Source organism: Podarcis tiliguerta (genome assembly GCF_965153285.1).
Source record: "Podarcis tiliguerta genome assembly, chromosome: 17".
NCBI lineage: Eukaryota > Metazoa > Chordata > Lepidosauria > Squamata > Lacertidae > Podarcis > Podarcis tiliguerta.
This window is the reverse complement of record NC_139550.1, coordinates 5,246,065-5,257,456: the sequence shown is the minus strand read 5'-3', so window position 1 is coordinate 5,257,456 and position 11,392 is coordinate 5,246,065. Positions and strand designations below refer to the sequence as shown.

Below are 11,392 nucleotides of genomic sequence, written 5' to 3'. Positions count from 1 at the left end.
CTGAATAAAGAGCATGAAATCCACTTCTGACTCCAAGTATATTTCAGAACCATACTTCTTAAAGCTATGACATTCTCCGCCATGTCTCATTTCTCCAAAGGAACACAGACCCTGAGTGAGTGCCTGGGACCTCCTGAGATCTTGCTGCAGCTTGGCAGAGAGTGGAGGTGACGCCTGACTTTCGTAACACTATTATATCTGCTCTTTCTAAATTCCCCCTGGTGAAAGCATTCACTTTGGCTAGGATTCAGCAGCTGCCACCAGCAGTTTTCAAAGGACAATATGATAATACTCCATTCCATTGCCTTCAATGTATCTATGGAGATGGTGGTGCTCAGAACGTTCCACAATACAGGTTCTGCCGCTTCATTACTGAGGATATATGGATTGTTCTGTCTTCATTATTGGCAGGATTATGTAAGAGTATTTACTTGAGGATATAGAGCGAGCAGAGGAGGGAGGGAGGGAGGGAAGGAAGGAAGGAAGGGTCATTCTGAGCATGGCCAGTTTCAATGTGGTGGCTGCAGAATACCTCCAGAATTACTCTGATGACCATGTTGTGGTCTGCAAACCAGATAATGGATGCTTTCTAGGGTAATCTGTACTACTGTATACTCTTGTTATTTTTGGTATACCTGCTCTAATTTTAAAGATAATTTGTTGTAGCTCATGGGTGGCCAGTGTGGTACCTCCAGATGTTGTTGGACCATATCTCCCATCAGTCCCAGCCGGGATGGCCGATGGTCAGGGATGATGGGAATTGTACTCCAATAATAACTGGAGGGCACCATACCGTATCTACTACCTGTTACATAGCTCATATTGATGATGGAGGAAGATGTTAGTAGAGAGGAGGGGGAAAGGGAAAGCAGTGAAAATGAGAGAAGACAAGGGCAGGAGAAGGATAATGGACAAGCGAATAGCTGGAGACCTTCTTCCACTTTGCCACTGAAATTTCATGAGTCTGTAACTACTATGTATGTATATTATAAAACCAACATTTAGATTTGTGGTCTATTAAAATGGTGATTTCAGCCTGCATTTCAAAATCACTTGTAAAAAAACAACATGAATTGCCAGTAAATTTACAGATAGCTTCCAAGAATGGCAGGAAGTCAAAGTAAGGAAAAAGAGCTTATTCCAACCCCATAGGGCTTTGTAAACATTAGAGGTTCCATTCCCCCTCCCGTTGCCTTATAGAAGAAGAAGAAGAAGAAGAAGAAGAAGAAGAAGAAGAAGAAGAAGAAGAGGAGGAGGAGGAGGAGGAGGAGGAGGAGGAGGAGGAGGAGGAGGAGGAGGAGGAGTTTGGATTTGATATCCCGCCTTTTACTCCCTTTGAGGAGTCTCAAAGCGGCTAACATTCTCCTTTCCCTTCCTCCCCCACAATAAACACTCTGTGAGGTGAGTGGGGCTGAGAGACTTCAGAGAAGTGTGACTGGCCCAAGGTCACCCAGCAGCTGCAGGTGGAGGAGCGGAGACGCGAACCCGGTTCCCCAGATTACAAGACTACCACTCTCAACCACTACACCACACTGGCTCCCACCACATTGGGATTCAGCTTCAGTTCATTGGCCGTCGTGCAGCCCACCACAGCATCTGAACACTGACTCAGGACTTGCACAGCAACACCTGATTCAGATGATACCGAGAAAAGGAGTTGGGCATTACCAGTGTACTGATGCTGCTGCCCTTCAAATTTCCTAATGGCCAACAGCTTCATATAAGATGTTAAGTAGCAACAGGGACAAAACTGTTGTCTTGCAGCACTGCAAAGCATAGCTGCCTGGGGAGCAAGGCAACTCTTTAAAATCAATTCCGGCAGATAGCAGTGGGACCACTGCAAAACAGTGCCCCAACCCACGGACTTGGCCCTGAAGTATACCATGGCTGGTGGTATCAAACACTGATGAGAGGTCCAGCAAGAGGGTCTCATGAAAGGGTACAGCCCAGTGAACGCTGAAGTGGGGGGGGGGCGCTAAAAGGAAAGACACAATTTAATGCCAGGCGAAAAGCAGATGGACTAGGTATGCATAATAAAATTATTATTATTATTATTATTATTATCAGGACATCCCTATTTTCATTGGAGAAATGTTGGAGGACTAGATGATCCTCAGGATCCCTTCTAACTCTACAATTCTATGAATCCTGACCTCCCTATCACCTCCCCCTGCCTCCCCGCTGAACTCTGAAACGATGTTGTTTGCGCGCATATAGATACAGACCAGGTGACATTACTTTCAGGGCACATTCTCAAGCTGCGAGTACAGTTTTTGCCTTAAACATCATCCGCAGACATTTAACTGGTGTCAAAGCACATGAAAAGCAAAAGAACATTGCCTCCATCGCCAGCGTGCTGCCAGTCTCTCATTGTCTGAATGACAGAATTCACTCTCTGTGACTGCTCCCACCAAACTGACTCCAGGAAAGCGGAGGGGGAGCATCTACTCTTCCATGAAATTTCATGAGCAGTCAAGCAAGGAGACAAGTGTCACCACTGGAATGATGCCTCAGTGGGTGCCTTGGTTTTTTGTTTTCGTCTCTCCTCCTCGCCCCCACCATTGAATGGATGATACCTTTGCTATTTACAAAATATTTTGATTGCAGCAGCCAAACTCCGTCTAGCAAAACTAGGAATTGCTTTGGGTGCCTTCTATGTGGAAAGAGGATTGATACATTTTATTAATAAAATATGGGGAAGTTGAGTAAGCTTCATTTATAGATGTTTTGTAAATTCCACTTTAACCCACAGCGCAGGTGGCGCTGTGGGTTAAACCACAGAGCCTAGGACTTGCTGATCTGAAGGTCAGCGATTCGAATCCCCGTGATGAGGTGAGCTCCCGTTGCTCAGTCCCAGCTCCTGCCAACCTAGCAGTTCGAAAGCACGTCAAAGTGCAAGTAGATAAATAGGTACCGCTCTGGTGGGAAGGTAAATGGCATTTCTGTGTGCAGCTCTGGTTCTCCAGAAGCAGCTTAGTCCTGCTGGCCACATGACCTGGAAGCTGTGCGCCGGCTCCTTCGGCCAGTAAAGCGAGATGAGCGCCGCAACCCCAGTGTCGGCCATGACTGGACCTAATGGTCAGGGGTCCCCTTTACCCTTAAATTCCACTTCAGACCCCCGTACAAATTGCTCTGTTCCATTTTGGAAACGGTTTTATGTGTTTTAAAATGGTAGCAATTTTTATGTGTTTCAAGACCATATTTTCTATTTTTTCTAACCCATCGTGGGACCAATAATAATAATAATAATAATAATAATAATAATAATAATAATAATTTATTATTTGTATTTATTATTTGTTTCCCCAGCCACTCTGGGCGGCTTCCATAGAAACCAAAAATACACTAAAATATCACAGATTAAAAACTTCTCATGGGGAACGGAGGGTAAAACACAGTGTTAGAAACTGAAATATGAAAGCCAGGAGCTAAATGGCACCTTAAACCTAGTTTAGGGGCGCAACAACAGAATGTCTACGCGTGCTTTTTTTATAACAAGAATACAAAGCTGCAAATGAATGAACGGCAGCTAAAATCTTATATTCGTTTTTCACATGGCCTAGTCCTCATCTGAAGACTGCAAAAAACAAAGCCATACTTCCCCGGCCCACCCCCCTAATATTCTTAAGAGGGTCTCTTCTCCAGTCTTCAGGGAGTAGCTGGAAGTGGGGAGGCAGAAAAAGGTCCTCCTTTCCTTCTACTCTGCAGTTTTAATCTGAAATCTTAAGCACAGTACTGTGCCCAGAGCTTAGATACTGCTCGTGCTAATGAAATTCCCTGTCGCAAAACGCGCCTAGAACAATGGGAGTTTTGAATGCTGGCAATACATCTTATAAATAAACAAAATAAAATAAAGTTTGCTGGAGGCTTTTGTTGAGCAAAATCCCAGGGATAGCAAGAGATTTAGTTAAGCAACCCTTAAGAATGCAGGATATAAAGTCTTGATGTAAATCCTCACCTGATGAGTTGGGACAAATGTGGTTGGTTGGTTGATTATTTAATTTCTATACTACTTAATATTTTATAAATACCTCTGTGTGGTGCGTGGTGCACAAAAAAACTAAAGCAACAACAGACAATGTCAACAAAATATTATAAAAATAAAAAGGTAAAGGTAAAGGAACCCTGACAGTTAAGTCCATTCGCGAACGATTCTGGGGTTGCGGCACTCATCTCGCTTTACTGGCCAAGGGAGCCGGCGTTTGTCCGCAGACAGTTTTTCTGGGTCATGTGGCCAGCATGACTAAGCTGCTTCTGGTGAACCAGAGCAGCGCACGGAAACGCCGTTTACCTTCCCGCCGGAACGGTACCTATTTATCTACTTGCACTGGCATGCTTTCGAACTGCCAGGTTGGCAGGAGCTGGGACTGAGCAACGGGAGCTCACCCTGTTGCGGGGATTCGAACCGCCGACCTTCCGATCGGCAAGTCCTAGGCTCAGTGGTTTAGACCACAGCGCCACCCATGTCCTGATTACAAGAATACACAGTTACATATTAAAATATTACATTAATACAAAGGGGGCGGGTGTGTTCGTTTTCCAAAAAAACTCTCATCTTATCCACCAAAGTCTCACAATGAGAAGAGTTACTGGAAACAGTGGACATCACCTTTGTGACCTCCAACAGCATTGTGACCTCCAACAGATTCCTAACAGAAGCCTCATGACCTGGAACAAAGGCTAATGAGAAACCCAGGACTGTGAGCACAGATTTAGGACCTTCCTTGGTTATAAAAGGAAAAGTGCTTTTCAAGATCAGCTCCTGTGATACATTCACAGTATGAGTCACCTGGATTGGGGAAGCTTGAGATAAATGATGGTCCATTGCCTGGTCAGTCTCCTGTTGTATCGCCTGCCCTCTTAGGTTCCATCTCTGCATCAGTACTAGACCTCCATGGACATTAAGCTGGAGAAACCTTTCCAATCTAGACTTTGGTAGAGCAGCCAGTGGCAAGCAAACATAGCATGGTGTTGTTTTCTTCCTGGGACAAATCCATAAATATTTTCCAAACAGTGGCATAAATTTTAGGAAAGAGGTGTATGCCTCACCCTGTAATATATCGCCAGTCGCTATTCAATATAATTTTATGGAGTGGTAATAATGTTGAGATAAGAGAGAAGTTCAACTCCGTACGATATAGTGTTCCTGAATGCTGAGAAATCTTATGGCTTTATGGGGTAAGCACATGCTGCTCTTAAAATAAATTGGTTTTATGTCTGGCAATACACTGTTTCAATATTTGGGTCATCATTTGTAGTAATGAGAAAGGACAAGCACTAATAAAATGTGGTGTACATCATAAATACTGATTAGCTTTTCGACACATTAATAATAATGACATTGCAATGTTACCTCTAGTACCATCACAAGCTTGCTCATGGTTGTTTTTTCTTCTCCATCATCATACTGTAGGAGATCAGGGGTGGGATCTCCCAAATTCATTGGTGGCTGCTGCCTACTGGAATCGATGGGGTGGAAGTCAGGGAGCTTGATGGTTGGAGGAGCCAGAATCAATGATACAGCAAATGAGAGGTGCAGCCAACCAATTCCATCCTCTGCCCTTGTCCTTCAATGCTGTTGCCATGAAGCTGTTATAACATTTTAGTGTGCACACACATAGCAGACACACACTCCACAGAAAACCAATCCTTCACCCTTTTTTTGTTGTAGACCACCTCCTTATGTATGATGTTTTTAGGGTGGTCTTTGGCTAGGGGAGATGGGACGCGGGTGGCGCTGTGGGTTAAACCACAGAGCCTAGGATTTGCCAATCAGAAGGTTGGCGGTTCAAATCCCCGCGACGGGGTGAGCTCCCGTTGCTCAGTCCCTGCTCCTGCCAACCTAGCAGTTCGAAAGCATGTCAAAGTGCAAGTAGATAAATAGGTAGCGCTCCAGCGGGAAGGTAAAGGGCGTTTCCATGCGCTGCTCTGGTTAGTCATGCTGGCCACACGACTCGGAAGCTGTACGCCGGTCCCCTCAGCCAATAAAGCAACATGAGCGCCACAACCCCAGAGTCGGTCATGACTGGACCTAATAGTCAGGGGTCCCTTTACCTTTATAGCTGGACCATAAAGAAGGCTGATCGCCGAAGAATTGATGCTTTTGAATTATGTTGCTGGAGGAGACTCTCTTGAGAGTCCCATGGACTGCTAGAAGATCAAACCTATCCATTCTGAAGGAAATCAGCCCTGAGTGCTCACTGGAAGGACAGATCGTGAAGCTGAGGCTCCAATACTTTGGCCACCTCATGAGAAGAGAAGACTCCCTGGAAAAGACCCTGATGTTGGGAAAGATGGAGGGCACAAGGAGAAGGGGACAACAGAGGACGAGACGGTTGGATAGTGTTCTCGAAGCTACCAGCATGAGTTTGACCAAACTGCGGGAGGCAGTGGAAGACAGGAGTGCCTGGCGTGCTCTGGTCCGTGGGGTCACAAAGAGTCGGACACGACTAAACAACAACAACATCCTGAATGTGATTTGGTTTATTTCTGTCCATTTTACCAAGGCAGGCTTTTCTAGCCTTGTTAAGTGCTTGCTTGCATCTAATTTCACATTGTGTGTGTGTGTGTGTGTGTGTGGTCTCTTTTTTTCCAGTATGACGGCTTCCCCCCCTTTCTTTCACATCCCTCTCCATTGGTTCCCTTCCTACCTGTCTGACAAATCATTCAGTGTATCCTGCTATAGAATGATTCCCCACCCCCACCCCCTCACCTGCTCTTTCCCATTGGGTAACCCACTTGATGGGACTGTCACTCATACACAACAATACTGCATCATTTATAAACTGATGAAACACATTTCTTTTTCTCTTTCACTTTCTCTGCACCTTTCTATCTGCATGCCTCATCTCCATTTGAATTGTTAATTTTGGTACCTTAACAACAAGGGAAATGTTGGGGTTATCACAATCACCTTTTTCTCATTGTATGCGAGTTCTTTTTCACATCATGGGGGATGTTTTGATCACTGCCATTGTTGCGAGACACCTGATGCTATTTTAGATCAGAAGCTTTGTCTCTTGCCACTGCAACAGCCCATAACTTACATCCCAACCCTGTATCTAGTTACCCAAAGGCAGGTAAAAGTGAGGCTACCTTGGATCAGCGATCCACTGGTCCATGGCTGGTGGAATTCCCCAGGGGTCACTAATCTCAGGGACACTTGGAGGGTCTGCTAAGGGCCCCCTTAAAAAACCCATATTACCTATAAAAACTCTTTAGAATAGAGTTTTACACATATCCATAAATGTGAGCTTATCTGGACAGTGCTACATAAATTGTAATTATTGTGGCTTTGTTAAATAGACTTGCTTTTACTACCCATTAATAATTTCGCTAAGCTTTCATGGTACATCAGCTTTCCCCAGCCTGGTTTCATCTGATTGTTTTGGGCTACAACTCTCAGATCCTGGTGGATATGATGCTTTCTAGAGCACCTTAAGCAAAAGGGAACAGATCCGGGTCCAAGGAGCTTCCAGCCTAAATTTTAGCACTGAGGTCCAGATTCAAATCTAGATCCACTTGGCCATGAAGCTCACTGGGTGACCTTGGGCCAGTCACTGGTATCTCTCAGTCTATATTACCCCCTGGGATTGTTGTGTGGATTAAATGGTGGGGGAAGAATCCTGTACACCAAGGAAAGGGAAACTTGTGGCCTTCCAGATGCTTTTGGACTACAAATCCCATCATCCCTGGCCACTGGTCATGATGGCCAACCACACCTGAAGGGCCACAGTTTCCCCATTTCAATGTATGCCATCCATAGCTCCAAGGGTGAAAGGTGAGATAGCTTATCATGCAAAGGTCCAAAGTTGTCTCCAGGTACAGCTGGGAACGATTCCTGCCTGAAAACCAGAAAAACCAATGCCACTCAGTGTACACAACACTGAACTAGAGTCAGGCCAATGCTCAGATCTGGTATAAGGCAGTTTCTTAGGTTCTTAATTAGCTCTGTGTCAGGGACTGGACTGAGGAGGAATAGTGGTGACTGTCTCCCCCCCCCCCCCTCTTCTCAGAGAAGAAGGAGACAGTATAGATTTACAACAGTGGTTTGCAGACCAGGTCACAGTTCAGAGGCTGTAGAGGGGAGAAGCTGGGAAATATTGGAAGAGCAGCAGGAAGAAAAGGAAGTGCCAGGGGAGAGACAGGTGACAGACGCAGTGTCTTTAGAAAGCATTCCAGACACTCCCCCTGACCCCAAACTCAGTGGGCATTGAAAGTAGGAGAACAGAAAGCTCAGAGGCAGAAAGCACAGATCAGCCAACATAGGGATGACGTAAAATAGGAGAGACAGAGGAGGTTGGACTTTACTCAGAGCAACACTGTTATGCACTGAAGTTCTCACCCTGGGCCAGCAGGGGGATACTGTAGATAGTTTTCACTCAGGTCCACATATGCAAATAAGGGATTGAAAGTGACGTTCAGTGATTGGATAGTTACAGAAAATGGTTACTGTTGCGTTCTAGTGGAGCTCTATATAAGCAGGCTGGCTGAACCGTTCAGTTCTGTTCTGGCCTGTGAATAAACAAGAACTGTTTGAAGAATTGCTGTGTCGGGGGCCCCTGGTGCATGTCATGCACTGTGTGCATGTGACAATGCACACACGACAGAGGAGGCCGAGCGCTCTGAATGAGCTGGCTACTGGACTTGCGACATGCATTGAGCATCGTGCACATACATGTGTCATGCACGTGTGATGCACGCAGGGCCACCTGAAGATTGAGGGGGCGGCCCCGCCTGCTTAAAACAAATATTGAGGGGGCCAAAGGTACTAGAGTTGGCACGCCTATTGCTGTGTAATGTGTGAAACGGCCTGCAGGTATCGCAGCACCTGATCCAGATGTGGAGAGGCAGCACCTCTGCCTCGTTGATGAAATACATAGGCACATATAAAGTGACTTGCTAATGGGCGGTCCAGCAAGTAATCAAATTTGATAAGGAATTTCAAGAGCACACACACACACACACCGCCTTGGGGATAAACGAGACCCTATTTATGTGAACAGCAATAGGTTGTTAAAGACAACGGAAAGTACACAAAACACAAAAGAGTTTTAAATATTACAAGAGTAGCTGTGAATGCCACGGGGAGAGGATTACAAAGGAGCAAGAGAAGAGGAGGATTCAAGAACAAGAGGGAAAAGGTTGAGGTCACTGTGCTGATATTTAAATCACAGAAACTAGAAACGAAAGGTGGAAAAGAAATGGGGTTATTTGTTCTGGAGAAGGGATGAAACGGTCTGTCTGTTTTGGTTCTCTCGGTTTCTTCTTTTTCCCATCTTAAATTTGGCTCTCTGCGTTGCTGCAGCAATTTGCTCTTTTAAAAAAATCTGGGGGGGAAATCTCTTCAGCATTAAATTTCTTCCAATACACATTTTTCTTATGCAGTTTTGACTAATACACACATTTTTGCAAGCAATTTCTCTCAGTGTGATTCAATTTGTTACATTGTGTTCACTAATATATTCATTCTTATGCACACTTTCCCCTAACACACACATTTTTGTAAAAAAATGTTTGGTTGGAGAATTGCCTTGCAAAAATTGGCAAAGCACAAATTTTAAAAGATAGCTGTGTTTTAGTTCCCATGTTGTTTCATAAAGTGCAAAGTTGATAGAGTCAGCTTTAAATGATAACTGAATAGAATTTATCCTCCATCCTTCAACTTGAGTGAATACTATTAATTGCTCTTGAAAACACCATTAAGAAGCATCACTGATCACATAACAAAATTAACTAGCAGTTACGAATTATGAAAATATACCGTATTTTTCGCACCATAGGACGCACCGGACCATAGGGCGCACCCAGTTTTTAGGGGGGGAAATCAAGAAGAAAAAATATTTTCCCCCCCCAGCCCCAAAGAGCAGCGTACAGGCGGCACACAACCTCTCCCTGCCAGAGGGGTTGCGCGCAGCTCTGGAAGAAGGCAAGGCAGCGAGTGGGATCCATCCCGCTCGCTGTTCTGCCTTCCCCTTTAGCCCCGTGCAGCCTCTCTCTCCCGGGAGAGGCTGCGTGGGGCTAAAGACTCCATAGCCCCGTGCAGCCTCTCCTTGCCGGAGGGGTTGCGCGCGGCTATGGGAGAAGGCGAAGGCAGCGAGTGGGATCCATCCCGCTCGCTGTTCTGCCTTCCCCTGTAGCCCCGTGCAGCCTCTCCTGGGAGAGGCTGCGTGGGGCTAAAGACTCCATAGCCCCGTGCAGCCTCCCCTTGCCGGAGGGGTTGCGCGCGGCTATGGGAGAAGGCGAAGGCAGCGAGTGGGATCCATCCCGCTCGCTGTTCTGCCTTCCCCTTTAGCCCCGTGCAGCCTCTCCTGGGAGAGGCTGCGTGGGGCTAAAGACTCCATAGCCCCGTGCAGCCTCCCCTTGCCGGAGGGGTTGCGCGCGGCTATGGGAGAAGGCGAAGGCAGCGAGTGGGATCCATCCCGCTCGCTGTTCTGCCTTCCCCTTTAGCCCCGTGCAGCCTCTCCTGGGAGAGGCTGCGTGGGGCTAAAGACTCCATAGCCCCGTGCAGCCTCCCCTTGCCGGAGGGGTTGCGCGCGGCTATGGGAGAAGGCAAGGCAGCGAGTGGGATGGATCCCGCTCGCTGTTCTGCCTTCCCCTTTAGCCCCGTGCAGCCTCTCCTGGGAGAGGCTGCGTGGGGCTAAAGACTCCATAGCCCCGTGCAGCCTCTCCTTGCCGGAGGGGTTGCGCGGCTATGGGAGAAGGGAAGGCAGCGAGCGGGATGGATCCCGCTCGCTGTTCTGCCTTCCCCTTTAACCCCGTGCAGCCTCTCCTTGGAGAGGCTGCGTGGGGCTAAAGACTCCATAGCCCCGTGCAGCCTCCCCTTGCCGGAGGGGTTGCGCGCGGCTATGGGAGAAGGCAAGGCAGCGAGTGGGATGGATCCCGCTCGCTGTTCTGCCTTCCCCTTTAGCCCCGTGCAGCCTCTCCTGGGAGAGGCTGCGTGGGGCTAAAGACTCCATAGCCCCGTGCAGCCTCTCCTTGCCGGAGGGGTTGCGCGCGGCTATGGGAGAAGGCAAGGCAGCGAGTGGGATGGATCCCGCTCGCTGTTCTGCCTTCCCCTTTAGCCCCGTGCAGCCTCTCCTGGGAGAGGCTGCGTGGGGCTAAAGACTCCATAGCCCCGTGCAGCCTCCCCTTGCCGGAGGGGTTGCGCGCGGCTATGGGAGAAGGCGAAGGCAGCGAGTGGGATCCATCCCGCTCGCTGTTCTGCCTTCCCCTTTAGCCCCGTGCAGCCTCTCCTGGGAGAGGCTGCGTGGGGCTAAAGACTCCATAGCCCCGTGCAGCCTCCCCTTGCCGGAGGGGTTGCGCGCGGCTATGGGAGAAGGCGAAGGCAGCGAGTGGGATCCATCCCGCTCGCTGTTCTGCCTTCCCCTTTAGCCCCGTGCAGCCTCTCCTG

General features: G+C 47.6%; 1 long non-coding RNA gene across 1 annotated transcript; it reads left to right on the top strand.

Annotated features, from left to right (window-relative positions):
* Positions 1-360: 360 nt before the first annotated feature.
* LOC310668176 lies at positions 361-2,705 on the top strand. The gene is made up of 2 exons (XR_014506644.1): positions 361-417; positions 2,068-2,705. It is a non-coding gene; the product is annotated as an uncharacterized lncRNA (long non-coding RNA).
* The last annotated feature ends 8,687 nt before the right edge of the window (positions 2,706-11,392 follow it).